General features: G+C 37.9%; 1 pseudogene; it reads right to left on the reverse strand.

Moving 5' to 3' along the window:
* Positions 1-682: 682 nt before the first annotated feature.
* The window catches only part of LOC149212100 (uncharacterized), a 36,574-nt pseudogene continuing 18,364 nt past the window's right edge, over positions 683-18,892 (reverse strand).

An 18,892-nucleotide genomic window follows, 5' to 3' on the forward strand; every position in this document is an offset into this window, starting at 1 on the left:
TTGGTTGTGCATTAGGTTTTTGGATGCATTGCATAACAAAAAAGGGTTTTGTATTTTTTCTTTTTTTAATATTTTGTCTATTTCTTTCAAGCTTTTAATTGAAATAAGACTAGGTGATTGTTAATCATAGTAGTGTAAATAAATAAAAATAGTTATTACTATCTATTTCCCCAAAAGATGTAAAGAGACATCGATAGGATTTTTAAATTTAAAAATTTGTACTTTGGTTTTCATAATTAACCAAATGATACTTGATATATTAATTTTAGTTTTCTAATGTATTCTTTTTGGTTTATCAATGTTATAGTAAATTTTGTTGCGGGGGATTGAGATCTCTTCTTTTGGCATTTATATCTAATGTAAAGGAGCCCAAAGTTAATTAGTGACTTATGCCTTAAATTGTTGTTTAGGAGTTTGAGCCAATTCCAATGTAGTTGATAGGTAGTCAAACTTAAAACTAAGTTAGATTTGCTAAGAATGGACTAAACGAATTGATTGAAGAGTAAAATGACCTATTGTCCAACAACAACTCATCCAATGCTAATGCTATCCATTCCAAAGTGTAAGGCACTTAGGAATTAAGAATTATGCTCAATTCTCAATTGATGCCAACTTCACCACTACTAATTTACTATATGAGAAGTTTTGAACCCATCAATACTTACAAAACTGAAATACCATCTCATAGATCGATGACTTTGTGCTGTAATATCTTAACGAAAACAATTGCTCCTATATATCCTATTGTAATTCTCATATCATCATCAAGATAATTGTAGTCAAGAAAGCCTTTGGTAGGGGGAAAAGCCACCATGGCAGTTCCTTCTTTATCCATAATCGGATTGACATCATTAAAGATCTTAAGCCATGCATCCAAATACCTCCTAGGGTTAAGAGGATTCATAGCAAAGGATTCAAATCTGATATCCATCTTGGGTGAACTAGGTATGCTAAACACACCCTTGTTTATCAACATGCCTTCAATGGGTGAGATATCATCTGAACTGACTGAGAATTGGGTTGGCACATAGTAATCATCTTTGGCCTTTATACCCACATGGTTATATGTCTCTTTCAACTCGATTTCAATGTTGATTGGCGTGAAGGCACTGAAAGAAACCTTGCCTAGATTAATTGTATTCTCCATTATTTTGTGAGCTTCTCCAGGCTTGCCAGTGCTTTGAGGGACCCATTGATTAATTGGAAGCAACCATTATAGAGATGAGGAGCAAGCCTGATATCTAGATTGGGTTTGAGTTCCCTAGAGATGATATGAGAGCCATGGAGTCCTCACATTTGATTTCATTAGAGGTTACAACTGTAGATAGTAGTTTGTCCTTCAACTTAGGAGGTGCAAAGGAGAAACATCTTGCAACAAGAACTGTGTAGGGTTTCTGTGATTTGGTTCTTGAAATGGGCATTGTTGAGGTTGTCTGAGTTATTTTAATGGGATTGGAGGCTTTCCATGCCAAATTAGGATGAACAATTTGAGGTCCATGGATATGGCCAATAATTGAAAAATGCTAGTGAGACTCAGGTTTTAGCTAAATGGGTGGTGGGAAATGTGCATAATGGATGAAAAGAAAAAATAATTGTGCATTATATGTATGAACTGGAATTCTTAATTGAACCTGATTACATATGGGTGTAGGAGTCACAATCGACCATTTTTCGTCCTAGTATTTCACCATCTGAAAAAAGTAATCACATCACTTTAAATTGTGGGTCAAGGAAACTTTTGTCCCACCTTAATCAAAACTAGAGACAAAGACATTAGATCAATTAGGATCACAAACTTTTTAATCTACCAAATTTCAGTCATCCTTGATGGACTCAGATTTTGAATCAACTACTTTTTTTTCTTCTTCGGGGATTGATTTTGACAGCTACTATTATAGGTAAATCACGTTGATCCAATTTTGACATCTACTATTATAGGTGAATAATGTCGCTTCAACACATTTAACACAGAATCTTGTAATCACATTTGACTTAAACAAAACACCTATTCATATCATTACTCTAACACATTGAACATAGAACTTGTAATCACATAATTGTTTTTGAATCCCAAGCCTCTTCTCTGATTATCCGAACATGCCATTTTATGTCCTGTGCTAACTCCAATATGAATGATTTGTGGAAATTTTGACTATAGATTAACCTGATAATGCAACATAACTAAAGCAAAATACTTTAATCTACTACAATCAAACTTGTGGAAGCTTAATAGATTTGAGCAAGATCAAGCGGAACACATATAACAAGAACAGAATCAATTCACGTGAAACACAGAAGAATACTTTGGGGAAAGCCACAGCTAAAAACCCCGCTATATGTATTATCATACAAGTGGAAATATCTCAGGATTACACACAGCTTTAGCTCTCACATCTATCTAGCTCTCAATACAATCCTCACCGATGCTCATAGGCAAAACAGACTTCTCATTAAGTCCTCCACACTGCCCTCCAAGCTCCTATTTCCTAGCGCAGTTTTTCCTAGGTGATCCTACTGTTACCATGTGCAACACTGATTACTCACACTGATCTTACACCCTGTAAAACTGCAAAAATATCAAGGAATGAATTCCTTCTACATGAAAGAGTTTTCCTTATAGGAAAATTCTTGCAACTGATAATACATTGTCCCTATCTTTAATCTTAACTGGGTCTTTCTTTGAATAGACATGCATGAGTTATTTATGAGAGAATCTTTAGTTATCTGGAGTACACTAGTTTGATGCATGCATGCATTAATTGACTGAACTCACAATTAGTTCCTCAAATAGTTTAGAACTAATTTAACTAGACTTAACTCAGTTAACTGAGCTAACTAAATACAGCTCATCCTTATCTCCTTAATTAAGGGATAATCTCCTTAATTTAAGGGATAACTGATGCATGACTTCACAAAGACTTGTAGCTTGAATTTCTCCAACTAATTTACTTAAGATGAATTAATTAATTATTTTTCAAGTAGCTGGTGAGACTAAATTCGAATTTTAATTCAAAGACAAATTAAAATTGGAATATTATTGTTGCCACATTTCAACACTCCCTCTCAACAAGAAAGGGGTTATTTGCCACCCCGATCCTATCTCTATGGAACTTGAGTTTACACTTTGACAATGTCTTAGTCAAAATGTCAGCATCTTGCTCCTCGGTCGAAATACACTGCAACAACATGATCCTCTTCGCCACACGGTCTATGAGATGATGATACTGAATGTCGATGTGCTTCACTCCCTTTATCTGTCTGTACCATAATCCATACTGAGATGTGCCTCTGAGGTATCTCAAAACATGCTTAGCTGCCTTCTAAAACATCTTAGTAGGTTGAACCATAGCTTGACTCAGCTAGTTCACGGCATAGCACAAATCTGGTCGTGTGTTCACTAAGTACATTAGTGAACCCAGAAGTTGCATGTACACAATAGCCTCTACTACTTCTCCTGAAGTAGCATCCTTCTTCCTCTAGTTACCTGCTAGAGGAGTCTTCATGGGCTTTCACTTCTCCATGTGGAATCTCCTGAGTATCTCATTGGCATACTTGCCACGAGACACAAACAACTCCCCATCCTTCTGCCATACTTCCATGCCAAGGAAGTAATGCATGAGACCCATGTCTTTCATCTCGAATTCTCTTGCAAGTTCCTCCTTGCAAGACATGATCAACTGATCATCACCTGTCAATATATGATCATCAACATAAAGTACAATGATTAACTGCTTACCTTTCACCATGATGTGGTACAGGTTCACATCCTCTTCACTCTTTGTGAAGCCCAACCTAGTGAAGTAGTTTTTGATCCTGGTGTACCAAGCACGAGGTGCTTTCTTCAGCCCGTAAAAAGCTCTCTTGAGTTGGCACACATGCGACTCACGATCGAAGGTCTAAAAACCTTCCAGCTGCTCTGTGTACACCTATTCCTCAATCTTGCCATTGAGGAATGCAGTCTTCACATCCATCTGATGGATCTTCCAACCCATCTGTGCTGATAGTGCCAACATTGATCTGATATATGAGTACCTTGCTACAGGTGCAAAATTCTCATCATAGTCAATCCCCTCGACCTGAGAAAAGTCACGGGCAACGAATATTGCCTTATGATTCTCTACACTACCATCAGCAGCTTGCATTACCTTATAAAGCCAACGAGAACTCCCAACTGACTTGTTCTCTGGTATTGGAAGCACATCCCAAACATTATTCCAAACTATGGAGTCATACCCCTCCACCATAGCATCAACCGATGGCTCGGTCTCAACACATTCCCCAACAAGGGCAATGTATACAGTGTACCTCTCATGTGACCTCCTCTGTCTATGTTGAGAAGATGGTTCTCTCACATTCTCTCTTGCATCTGACAATAATCTGTCAGCTTCTCTTGTGTGCTTTCGTCCATCTCTGGAAGACTTTGCTTGAGTGGATGTCTCCACTCCTGGATCCTCTACATGTGGCTGCTCTGCATTAGTCTGAGGCTCCTCCTCCTTAGGAACCAACAGTTCCTCCACAGCCTGTAGTTAGAGCTCCCTCTCAAGTGAAACTCACATGGCCTTCTGCTCATCAAACTTGAGATATCTGCGAACCACTGTCATCTAAGTGGTAGGCAAGTACACCCAATAGTTGTGGGTTGTATCAGTGTACCCCACAAGTATCCCCAACTCAGATGTCGGCTCAAACTTCTTCCGTGCATCCTTTGTCACATGGAAATATACTAATGAGCCAATGATCCTGAAGTGACCCACATCTGGTATCTTACCGGAGAAAGCTTCCTCTGGTGTTTTCATCCCAAGTATGTGATGCAGGCTTCTATTCTGCGAATAGACTGATGTGTTTCATGCCTCAACCCACAAACTAAGTGGTAGGCCTTGGTCATGTAGCATCGCTCGTGCTGCCCCTACAATCATTATGATGTTCCTCTCGGCCACCCCATTCTATTGTGGGTTATGAGGTGCCATCAACTCCCATTTAATTCCTTCCGCTGCACAAAAATAATTAAACTCTTGAGAGATATATTCTCCATCATTGTCACTTCTCAAGACCTTGATCTTCATCCCTGATTCTTTCTCAACCAAAGCTTTGAACTCACAAAAATTTGAGAAGGTTTGATCCTTCTTCTACATGAAATAAATCCAGCATTTACAAGAATAATCATCAATGAAAATCACATAATACCTTTGCTTCGTGGCGGATTCCGTCAGGAATGGTCCACACAAATCAGTATGAACTAGCTCTAAGATCGCTTCTACTCGACTGTCTTGATCATGAAAGGAAGACTTGGCGTAATTTCCCAAGGTACAACCTTTGCATGTGTCAACTTTCTCAAGTTTACCTTTGGAAAGTCTCGTACATATCTGTTGCATTATCTTCAAGGCCCCATGATGAAAATGGCCCAACCGCCTGTGCCATAACTCGCCAATGTCTTGGCTTTGCACCAATTCTTCTTTCAAACTCAATGCAACACAGTCATCTACCTCTAGTTTATAGAGATTCTTCACTCGAATCCCGATTCTCTTGGTCTGACCCATGGCTATGTGTCTTAGGAATGCCTTTCCTTTACTGAAGATAACATCGTAGCCTTTGTCCTCCAACATAGTGACAGATACTAAGTTCTTCTTTAGTCCAGGCACATACTTCACATCTATCAAGGTGAGAGGAGCTCCATGCTCCCTCTGAAAAGAAACCGTTCCCAATCCTGAAACGTTGTACTTTCCATCATCACCCATCTCTATGCACATCTTGAGGTATTTCTCCTCCAAGGTACCGAATAAACTTTTATCGCCAGTCATGTGGAATGAGGCACCACTGTCAAGATACCAAACACAACCCACCATCAATGAAACCATACATGCAATGAGGGTAAAGTCCATTTCGAACTGAGAGGCTAATGCCTCACCTTCCGTTCCTTTTGTGGATCCCTTCTTGGACTTCTTCAATGGGCAATTAGTTGCATAATGTCCCATCTCATGACAATTAAAGCATCTCACTTTAGATTTGTCACCCTTCTTCCCTCCATGAGAAGAATTCGATTTGGAATGGGAAGCCTTCCCTTTCCCTTTCCTTGCCTTACTCGCTAAGGCTAGATTTTCTTCATCATCATTCTTTGATGAAGAACCATCTCAAGTGCTCCTCCTGATCTCCTCCTGCATGAGATCTGACCACAGTCGTTACCAATCCAATAGTTTCTCTCTTCCATTCACAGAGTCCTGGTAGCTATTCCAACTCTTTAGAAGATCGAGGAGAGCAAGGCTCACCATATCATCATCGGTAGTAGTTATTCCCACACTACAAAGCTCATCTCTGCAGGTGGTGAGCTTGTTCAGATATGTAGAAATAGTATCGCCCTTCTGCATCTTGATTTTCCGAAGCTTATCCTTGAACTCCAGTTTCCTTTGGTCGCTACTGTTCTGGTAGAGGTCCTCCAATGTCTTTCACATTGAAAATGGAGTTTCCTTCCCATGGAGACTCAAGACAATATGCTCTCGAACTCCCTCCAGAAGAATCTGTCTCGCCTTCGCCAAAAACTTCTTCCATTCAGCCAATTCTTGTGCATTAGCTACAACTGGCTTTGGGATTTCTTGATCAATGAAATCCTTCAAACAATTGTCTTCTAATACAACTTCCATTCTATCTTTCCATGCTATGTAATTCGAGCTGCCTTCCAAGGCATACTTGAGTCTCAAGCCGTAGAACGCCATTGACCAACCTGAAGTATGAGATGAATTTTATTTGTACCTGCAATCCTGAACTTCAAACTTCAAATTCTCTTCTCCGTATACTGTTCACAGCTTCGATAACCTTTGCTCTGATACCATGTAGAAATTCTGACTATAGATTAACCTGATAATGCAATATAACTAAATCAAAATACTTTAATCTACTTCTACAATAAAACTTGCGGAAGCTTAATAGATTTGAGCAAGATCAAGCGGAACACGTATAACAAGAAGCAGAATCAATGCACATGAAACACAGAAGAATAGTCTGGGGAAAGCCAAAAACCCCTCTATCTGTATTATCATACAAGTGGAAATATCTCAGGATTACACACAACTTTAGCTCTCACAGTTCTCTATCTCTCAGTACAATCCTCACCAATGCTCACAGGCAAAATAGACTTCTCATTAAGTCCTCCACACTGCCCTCCAAGCTCCTATTTCCTAGCACAGTTTTTCCTGGGTGATCCTACTGTTACCATGTGTAACACTGATCACTCACTTATCTTGCACCCTATAAAACTGCATAAATCTCAAGGAATGAATTCCTTCTACATGCAAGAGTTTTTATTATAGGAAAATTCTTGCAATTGATAGTACATTGTCCCTGTCTTTAATCTCAACTGGGTCTTTCTCTGAATAGAAATGCATGAGTTATTTATGAGAGAATCTTCAGTTATCTGGAGTACACTAGTTTGATGCATGCATGCATTAACTGACTGAACTCACAATTAGTTCCTCAAACAATTTGGAACTAACTTAACTGGACTTAACTTAGTTAACTGAGCTAACTAATTACAACTCATCCTTATCTCCTTAATTAAGGGATAATCTCCTTAATTTAAGGGATAACTATTGCATGACTTCACAAAGACTTCTAGCTTGAATTTCTCCAACTAATTAACTCAAGATGAATTAATTAATTATTTTTCAAGCAAGTGGTGAGACTAAATTCGTATTTTAATTCTCAATTTTAATTGAAGGACAAGTTAAAATTGGAATATTCTTGTTGCCACATTTCAACATTATTTACCACCATAGGTTTCCAAAAAGGGGAGAACTATGTATTTATGTTTAATATTTTCTTAGGTACCATGGAACTAGAATCTCAACCCGAGGAGAGCCAAATGGATTTCAAACCTTGTTGGAAATTGTTTTGCCACTTCCTGCTTCGGTCCATTACAATAGTGTAGACAAGTAAAAGATCAGAAAGCTAGTTTTTTTGCATCAACCAAAGACCTCAAACAAGAAGCATTAACAAATGATAAGAAAAAATTGTGCTTTTAAAATGCAATTTCTATATTAAACAAGAATATGTGAATGTAAGATATCTTAACTGAATTTTTTGTTGTTGCAAATAAACTTCCTTGAATAAGAAAAAAATGGAGCGAACAAACAAAATCAATCTGCTTAATGACAACTATAAAATGTGAAGTTTGGTTACTTTAAATTTCACGGATTTGGATATTACCTTTCCCATTGCTGAAATTAGAGTTCACCGTCCATTTTTTTTAAATTCTAATCAAAAACATAAAATCCAAAAAGATTGGCCATTGTACATTATTGAAAGCATGCAATTCATTGCCATGCAACACCACAGATCAAGGAGTTTCATTTCCTATCATAAACAATTGTTATCAAAATCCCTATGGTAAATACGGATCAAGGTAATTTCCCTTCTTCCTACCAAAAATGTTCAAATACAAATGTATGAAACTGACATTGTCCCCAATGTCTAATCCAAATCGAAATTATGGTTACTTGCATAAATTGAACAAAAGTTTACATCTTTTACGAGGCAGGCTACAAGCCCTTTGAATAGTTGAAATGGAAAGTGGACCACGCGTTCAATAAGTGACAGAAAGGAAAATTTCTTAACATCAGCCACCCGAATCTGAATAATAAAAAATTAAGAATGGGTGCTTCCACAAAGTCCACAAAATTGTAAATATTATGGGGGGGCAAGTGACATGTTATTTTCATAGATGGAAGGGCCTCTGGGAAAGGGCATCAGAACGTAATGAAAGGTAAACCTTTAAAAGCATGTTAACCACCAAGATTACAAGTAAGTACTTTGTTGAGGTTGGAAAAAGTTCAAATCTTACAAGGTCAAACAACATGTTACTTTCACAATGAAGGAAAACCCCCCTAAGTAATGACTTCATCAAGTGATTAACAAAAAACCCCTTTAAAAAAAGGATTCTTTTGAAATTATCGATTACATTCTTTATTTCTCAGTATATAGCATAATAAGTTCCAACGATAATATTATTTTCACTGCTTGGCACAACTTCATGTAGTTACATCATGAATGATACATTTTAGCCAATGTTCAATGGGTACATCTGGGTATGGGTGTTAGTGTATATACAAATACAATAAGGGTATGGGTGCATGGGTACATCTGGGTATGGGTGTCAGTTTATATAGAAATATTTTGAGCTATCCAAGTATACAATTGTTTTCATCCATAAAGAATGCAATCATGATGTAGGTTTTGATATAGCCTAGGGGGTGAATTACCCCATGCAACTGTGATAGCCGAAGAGGGATGGGAAGAGAAGGGTCAAGTATACCAAATAGTGACAACAGTGGGAAAGACTTAAAGCTTCAACTACTGTCCCCAATTACATGGGGGGCAAGAACGGAACTTGGGATGTAAAGCTATACACTTCAAATAGAAAACAATCTATTTTTAGGCCTCCCTTTACACCATTAAAAGAATTCAATACGGCCATCTTTCCTATCTTATTTTGAAAAAAAATCAGTAGATTAAATTACTCCCCTAACAAAGAAAAAAAGGAGCACATTAAGATTTCTCAATTTTCTGTCTTTCATGAATTCTTGACAGAAAGGAACATAAACCCATATATGTTTAAATCTTACATGGTCAAACAACACGATACATGCAGAGTGAAGGAAAAGCACCTAGGAAGTTACTTTAGCATGTGATCAATGCAAAACCCCTTTCAAAAACGCGACACTTCTAAATTAGTTATTATATTAGCTATTTCTCACAGAAAATGTAATAATTTATGAAGATATTTTCACTATTTGTCACAAATTCATGTCGTTATATCTTGGATGGTACATTTTAGCCGATGTTGCATTTGTTTGGGTATATGAGGGTACAAGTTCCTGCGTTTATAGGTGCAATGATGTCCAAAATTTTGAGCTAAATATATTCAGAGTTACAACAATATTCCTTTGTAAAGGCTATGACTATGAGGGTTCGAGTACAACATAAATGATAGAAGTACCCCATGCAACTATGATTGTAGCATAGCAGAGACAGTAGGGGATGTGGAAGATCATGTTCATTGAATTGTGACTATAGCGGGCCTTATTTCAACTATTGTCCCCCAGTTACATGGGCAACGAATGGGACTTGGGTTACAAAGTTAGCAAACTAAACAACTTCACATAATTCAAACAAGAGATTGCCTGCTTCATGCGTCCATTCACACCCTTAAAAAAATCAAGATGGCCATATTTCCTATCTTATTTGAATAAACAAAAATTCATTAGAACAAAATGGTCCCTTCGCGGAGAGAATTAAGAATTTTCATATTCCATTGCATGAATTTTTGTGGATGTAAGGGAAAAAATAATAATTTAAAAACAAGCAAATAGAAATTATCAAAACATCCTCTACATCATGTATAATTTCTCATTGTAGATTAATCTGATTATGCAATGTACTAAAGCAAAATACTTAATCTACTTCTACAATCAAACTTACGGAAGCTTGATCGATTTGAGAAAGATCAAACATAACACATATAATAGAGAAGAAGAATCAATACACATGAAACACAAGAGAATACTCTGGGGAAAGCCTCAGCTAAAAACCCCGCTATCTGTATTATCATACAAGTGGAAATATCTCAAGATTACACAAAGCTTTAGCTCTCACAGCTATCCAGCTCTCAGTATAATCCCTCACTGCTGCTCATAGACAGAATAGACAACTCATATGCCTTCTCCTCTGTCCCCCAAGCCTCCTATTTTCTTGCGTAGTTTTCCCTAGGTTCTCCAGCTGTAACCTTGTGTGACACTGACCTCACACACTGTAAAACTGCACAAAGCTCAAGGAATGAATTCCTTCTGCATGCAAGAGATTTTCTTATAGGAAAATTCTTGCAACTGATAGTACATTATCCTTGCCTTTAATCTCAATTGGGTCTTTGTCTGAACTGACATGCATGAGTTATTTATGAGAGAATATTCAATTATCTGGAGTACACTAGTTTCATGCATGCATGAATTAACTGACTGAACTCACAATTAGTTCCTCCAACTGTTTGGAACTAATTTAATCGGACTTAACTCAGTTAACTGAGCTAACTAATTACAACTCAAATACAACTCATCCTTATCTCCTTAATTAAGGGATAACTTCCTCAATCAAAGGGATAAATGTTGCATGACTTCACAAAGACTTCATGTTTGAATTTCTACAACTAATTAGCTCAAGATGAATTAATTAATTATTTTTCAAACAGCTGGTGAGACTAAATTTGAATTTTAATTCTCAATTTTAATTCAAAGACAAATTAAATTGGAATATTCTTGTTGCCACATTTCAACACTCCCTCTCAACAAGAAAGGGATTATCTGCCACCCCGATCCTGTCTCTATGGAACTCGAATTTAAACTTTGACAATGCCTTATTTAAAATGTCAGCATCTTGCTCCTCAATTGAAATATACTGCAACAACATGATCCTCCTCACCACACAGTCTCCGAGATGATGATACCGAATTTCGATGTGTTTCGACCTATCATGAAATACTGGATTCTTAGAGAGTTTGATGCAACTCTGATTATCACAATAGATCACAGTTGGATACATCCTCTAATAAAAAAAACCACCTAGAATTTTCCGCATCCAAATGGCCTCACATGTTGCTTGACTTGTAGCCATGTATTCAGCCTCTGCTGAGCTGAGTGAAACCGACCTCTATTTCCTGTTGTAACAAGAAACTACAGCTAACCTAAGGTTGAAAATTCCTCTTGATGTGTTCTTCTGTTCTGATGGACTCCCTGCCCAATCTGCATCTATGAAGCCCTGTAGCTTCACTCCCTTTGTCTGTCTGTACCATAATTCATACTGAGATGTGCTTCTGATGTATCTCAAAAAATGCTTAGCGGCCTTCCAAAACAACTTGGTAGGTTGAACCATAGCTTGACTTAGCTGGTTCACCGCATAGCACAAATCTGGATGTTTGTTCACTAAGTACATCAGTGAACCCACAAGCTGTCGATACACAATAGCTTCTACTACTTCTCCTGAAGTAGCATCCTCCTTCCTCCAATTACCTGCTAAGGGAGTCTGCATGGGCTTGCACTTCTCCATGTGGAATCTCCTGAGTATCTCATTGGCATACCTTCCTTAAGACACAAACAACTCCCCATCCTTCTGCCACACTTCCATGCCAAGGAAGTAGTGCATGAGACCCATGTCTTTCATCTTGAATTCTCTTGTAAGGTCCTCCTTGCAAGACATGATCAACTGATCATCACCTGTCAATATGAGATCATCAACATAAAGAAAAATGATCAACTGCTTACCTTCTACCATGATGTGGTACAGGTTCACATCCGCTTCACTCTTTGTGAAACCCAACCCGGTGAAGTAGTTGTCGATCCTCGTGTAACAAGCACAAGGTGCTTGCTTCAGCCCGTACAAAGCTCTCTTAAGTCGGCACACATGCGACTCACGATCGAAGGTATCAAAACCTTTTGGCTGCTCTATGTACACCTATTCCTTAATATTTCCATTGAGGAATGCAGTCTTCACATCCATCTGATGGATCTTTCAACCCATCTGTGCTGATAGTGCCAACATCGATCTGATAGATGAGTACCTTGCTACAGGAGCAAAATTCTCATCATAGTCGATCCCCTCAATCTATGAGAAACCACGGGCAACAAATATTGCCTTATGTTTCTCCACACTACCATCAACAACTTGCTTTACCTTGTAAAGCCAACAGGAACTCACAACTGACTTGTTCTTCAGTCTTGGAACAACATCCCAAACATTGTTCTGAACTATGGAATCATACTCCTGCACCATAGCAGCAACGCAAATCGGCTGATGCACTGCTTCCTCAAAGGAAGATGGCTCGATCTCAACACATTCCCCAACAAGGGCCATGTATTCAGTGTACCTATCAGGTGACCTCCTCTGTCTGCACTGAGAGGATGGTTCCCCCACATTCTCTCTAGCATCTGACAACAATCTGTCAGCTTCTCTCGTGCGCTTCCACCCATCTCTTAAGGAATCTCCTTGAGTGGATGTCTCCACTCCTGAAACCTTTGCATGCAGCTGCTCCACATCAATTTGAGGCTCCTCCTCCTTAGGAACCAAAATTTCCTCCACAGCCTGTAGTTGGAGCTCCCTCTCAAGGGAAACTCGCATGGCCTTCTGCTCATCAAACTTAAGATCTCTGTGAACCACTGTCCTCCGACTGGTTGGCAAGTACACCTGATAGTTCTGAGGTGTATTAGTGTACCCCAGAAGTATTCCCAACTCAGTTGTTGGCTCACGTTTCTTCCGAGCATCCTTGGTCACGTGGCAATATACCGATGAGCCAATGATCTTGAAGTGACCCACATCTGGTCTCTTCCCGGAGAAAGCTTCCTCTGGTGTCTTCATCCCAAGTATGCGATGCGGCCTTTTATTCTACAAATAGACCGTTTTGTTGCATGCCTCAGCCCACAAATGAAGTGGTAGGCCTTGGTCATGAAGCATCGCCCGAGCTGCCCCACAATCGTTCTGTTCTTCCTCTCGGCCACCCGATTCTGTTGTGGGTTATGAGGTGCCGTCAACTCCCGTTTAATTCCTTCCGCTGCACAGAAGTCCTTAAACTCTTGAGAGACATACTCTCCACCATTGTCGCTTATCAAGGCCCTGATCTTCTTCCTTGATTCTTTCTCAACCAAAGCTTTGAACTCACAAAACTTTGAGAAGGTTTGATCCTTCTTCTCCATTAAATAGATCCAACATTTACGAGAAAAATCATCAACGAAAATCACATAATACCTTTGTTTCACGGTGGATGCTGTTGAGAATGGTCCACACACATCAGTATGAACTCGCTCCATGATTGCTTCAGCTCGACTGTCTTGATCATGAAAGGAAAACTTGGCGTACTTTCCCAAGGTACAACCTTTGCATGTGTCCACTTGCTCAAGTTTACCTTTGGGAAGTCCGGTAGAAATCTGTTGCATTATCTTCAAGGCCCCATGATGCAAGTGGCCCAACCGCCTATGACATCACTCACCAATGTCTTGGATTTGCACCAATTCTGCTTTCAAACTCAATGCAGCACAATCATCTACCTCCAACTTGTAGAGATTCTTCACTCGAATCCCAATCCTCTTGGTCTGAACCGTGGCTATGTGTCTCAGGAACGCCTTTCCTTTACTGAAGACAACATCATAGCCTTTGTATTCCAACATTGTGACCGATACCAAGTTCTTCTTCAGTCCAGGCACATACTTTACATCAGCCAGGGTGAGAGGAGCTCCATCCTTCCTCTGAAAAACAATCGTGCCTTCACCTAAAACACGGTACTTTCCATCATCACCCATCTCTATGTGCATCTTGAGGTCTTTCTCCTCCAAGGTATTGAATACACTCTTATCATTAATCATGTGGAATGAGGCTCCACTGTCCAAGTACCAAACATAACCCACCATCGATGAAACCATGCATGCGATGAGGGTAAAATCTAATTCGAACTGAGAGGCTAGTGCCTCACCTTCTAACCCTTTGGAGGATCCCTTCTTGGATTTCTTCAATGGACAATTAGTTTCATAATGGCCCACCTCATGAAAATTAAAGCATCTCACTAGATTTGTCAATATTCTTCCCTCCATGAGAAGAACTCGATTTGGAATGGGAAGCCTTCCCTTTCCCTTTCCTTGCCTTATTTGCTAAGGCTAGATTTTCTTCATCATCATGCTTAGAGGAAGAACCATCTCTGGTGCTCCTCCTGCATCAGATCCGACCATAGTCATTCCCAATCTGACAGTTTCTCTCTTCCATTCACTGAGTCCTGGTAGCTATGCCAGCTCTTAGGAAGACCAAGGAGAGCAAGAATCACCGTATCCTCATTGACTGTCGTTATTCCCACACTACCAAGCTCATCTCTACAGGTGGTGAGCTTGTTCATATATGTAGAAATAGTGTCGCCCTTTTCACACTTGATTTTTCGAAGCTTTTCCTTGAGCGCCAGTTTCCTCTGGTCGCTACTATTCTAATATAGGTCCTTCAATGTCTTTCACATTGAAAATAGAGTCTCCTTCCCATGGAGACTCGCGACAATATGGTCTTGAACTCCCTCCAGAAGAATCCTCCTCGCCTTCACCACACACTTCTTCCATTCCGCCAATTCTTGTGCATTAGCTGCAGCTGGCTTGGGGATTTCTTGATCAATGAAATCCTTCAAACCATTGTCTTCTAATACTGCTTCCATGTGATCCTTCCATGCTATGTAATTCAAGCTGCCATCCAGTGCATACTTGAGTCTCAAGCCATTGAATGCCATTGGTGAACTTTGAGGTGTGATAAGAATTTGATTTTGTACCTGCAATCAAGAACTTCAAACTTTGAATTTTCCCTTCTCAGTATGTTGTTCATAGCTTTGATCACCTTTGCTCTGATACCATGTAGAAATTCTCACTGTAGATTAATCTAATTATGCAATGTACTAAAGCAAAATACTTAATCTACTCCTACAATAAAACTTGCTGAAGCTTAATCGATTTGAGCAAGATCGAACAGAACACATATAACAAAGAAGAAGAATCAATACACATGAAACACAAAAGAATACCCTAGGGAAAGCCTCAACTAAAAACCCCGCTATCTGTATTATCATACAAGTGGAAATATCTTAGGATTATGCAAAGCTTTAACTCTCACAACTATCCAGCTCTCAGTACAATCCCTCACTGCTGCTCATAGATAGAATATACAACTCATATGCCTTCTACTCTATCCTCCAAACTTCCTATTTCCTTGCATAGTTTTCCATGGGTGCTCCAGCTGTAACCTTGTGTGACACTGATCTCGCACACTGCTCCAACACACTGTAAAACTGCGCAAATATCAAGGAATGAATTCCTTCTGCATGCAAGAGATTTTCTTAGAGGAAAATTCTTGCAACTGATAGTACATTGTCCCTGTCTTTAATCTCAACTGGGTCTTTTTCTGAACTGACATGCATGAGTTATTTATGAGATAATATTCAGTTATCTGGAGTACACTAGTTTCATGCATGCATGCATTAACTGACTGAACTCACAATTAGTTCCTCCAATTGTTTGGAACTAGTTTAACTGGACTTAACTTGGTTAACTGAGCTAACTAATTACAACTCAAATACAGCTCATCCTTATCTCCTTAATTAAGGGATAACTTCCTCAATCAAAGGGATAACTATTGCATGACTTCACAAAGACTTCATGTTTGAATTTCTCCAACTAATTAACTCAAGATGAATTAATTAATTGTTTTTCAAACAACTGGTGAGACTAAATTCGAATTTTAATTCAAGGACCAATTAAAATTGGAATATTCTTGTTGCCACATTTCAACACATCGCACATCTAAATAAATTGAGTTTTGCAAAAGGAGTTCATTCATTGAACATAGTAATCCAATTTTTGCATAACCCCGATCCCAATGAATCTCAAAGTTGGTTAAATCATCATCCTTCAATCATCGAAACGATGCAATCGATTGAAACCCTTAATTGGGGTGTCAGGGGAACCAATTAATTAGCCATAATATTTTGAAGCCAAAAATAAGACACCTCCTTTAAATTAAACATAATGGAGCTCGAAATTCAATTTCATTTCCATCTCACAGATTAAGAAAACTAGAACAAACTATGCATTTTTGAAAAAATTGGGGAACGGTGCGAAAACGTTACATGTGAGGACTAGATGGAGGAAAACATGATTGAAATGTATTCAATAAGTCATTCGATAACCAAAGAAACCGCTTAAAATGGCAATAACTAGGCATCAAATATGGCCATCATCAGTCAATAAATGAACCTTAGTCTACACTGCAGATGCTACAGCCTGTGACCTACTAGTTCAATTTTCATTTATGTGGAAGTGGACTAATAGGGATTCACAAAGGCAAGTCACATGGGAGGAGATGCCATCAATATCTTATCATGCCTAGAATTTATAATGAGGATTTGACAACACTACAAATATGCTTATAAGGTATGCTTGTAGATGTTATTAATTAGCTTAGAGTTAATTTTATCTTTAATTTTGGAATTATTACATATTTAATTTTAATTAATTAAAGTTAATTTTGAAAGTTTGGTTGCTTTAAAAATATTAGATGCAAATAAATTTTTTATAATTAAAATAAAATAACGAAATTGAAATAATCATTTACGTTTATATATTTGTTATAAAATATTAAAATAGGATGTTTAATAAATTATTATATTAATAACTATTATTATGTTATATAGTTTAATGATGATGATAATGATTAACTCCACTAAGATTAATGTGGTCTATCAGACTTTAAAATAAGAGATTAATGGTCACTCTTTAATATTTTATTTCTATGATCAAGAAGAAGGGAAAGAAACTTTCCTAGATCACTATAGTTTTACTAACTTAACAAGTCAAGAAGTTTGGTAGTGTGGAAATTTTTTTGGAAAAGAGAACGAATGTGAGTAAGAGTCTGGCAATCCAAGAAAAAGTGGTTTTCGTCTTCAACCCTCTTAGTATCACAAAGGTGACAAATTCTTTCATCCGAAGGCATTTTGGGAATATAGATCGATGTATGATTTTACTTCCAAGTGCATGAGAGTCAGTTCTTATAGTCACAATGCTCTTTCTTCTTAGAACTAATCAAAACAAAAGTTCAGAAAAATATTTATTTAGAAGTTTGGAAAAATATAATGAATAATTAAATTTAATATGCTTAAGTATATTGTATAAAAAACAAGAGTGATAGTAGCATAGTCCCTACCTATTTTGACAGTTATCAGTATTGTGACGCGATTAAGGCAGTGTGGGGTATGCAATTTTTCATTATGAAAACATCTTTTTGCACTTTAGAAATAAATGTTATTAAGCACTTGAATGATGAATTGCTTACACGTCAATTCACAAAAAAGGGTAATTGATTGATTTTTTGTGACATTTCGCCAAAATGTTTCTACGAAATGGTGTAATATGCGAAAGACGTGTGCGGAAGGGGAATGTGTGTGGAGGTGAGAAAGTGGGGGAATAGAGGCTCTCAAACTTTGTGAAGTACTTCTCAAAAGAACCACATATGACCTCTACAGGGGGTCTTAGGCCTCTATGGGGGATCTTTAGTGTCATTAGTATGTTTTACATAGTAAGAATGGGTCTTAGGCTTGTACTATGGAAAAGGGATGAAAACAATGGCCAAGCCTAAAATGAAACTTCTTTGGCTTACATTCCATCGAAAATACCATAAAAAAATATATAAACCTCTTTGAGGGATTTTAAGTCTCCATCTAGGATAAGGGTTCCATTATGAGGTTGCTCACATCATATATAGGAGTTAGGGCTAATATCTTCGCCAAGAAATGAAAAAGGGCCTTAGGCCTACAACAAGTCCTTCTCATGTGTCAATTACCGTGAACAAGATATTAGAATGGGAATATGGACACAATTAGTATTTTTTACATAATAGGAATGGGTTTTATGGCCACTGCGATGGAAATGGAAGGAAAACAAGATTCTTAGTCCCTAAAAAAAACTTCTCCCTTATCTCTTATGCCTTAACTAAACATGGTGTAAAGTCTCAACACCACATATTCATCTAAGCGCCCCGATTCATTGCAAAGATCGATCACTTTCATCACAAGAAGTTAAGGGAGGCTATAGAAATTGAGAAATGTGTTAACAACCTAAATAAGGACAACAGGTGGAAGATAAGCAACAATTGGAGTCCGACCCTCTCATTATAATATCTGTTATCATGCCCTTGTTTTTCCATCTCATTTTTTTATATCTTTTAAATAATAAAACCATATAGCAAGTTAGTTAACTTTTTATATACATAATTATTTTTTTATTTATTATATATAAAGTTATCTAATATATATTCATTTATATATTTTTTCAATTAATACATTTTATTTAAT

This window comes from Pinus tabuliformis, chromosome 1_1 (genome assembly GCF_031772625.1).
Source record: "Pinus tabuliformis cultivar Carrire ecotype Pingquan chromosome 1_1, CPIR1, whole genome shotgun sequence".
NCBI classification, from domain to species: Eukaryota; Viridiplantae; Streptophyta; class Pinopsida; order Pinales; family Pinaceae; genus Pinus; species Pinus tabuliformis.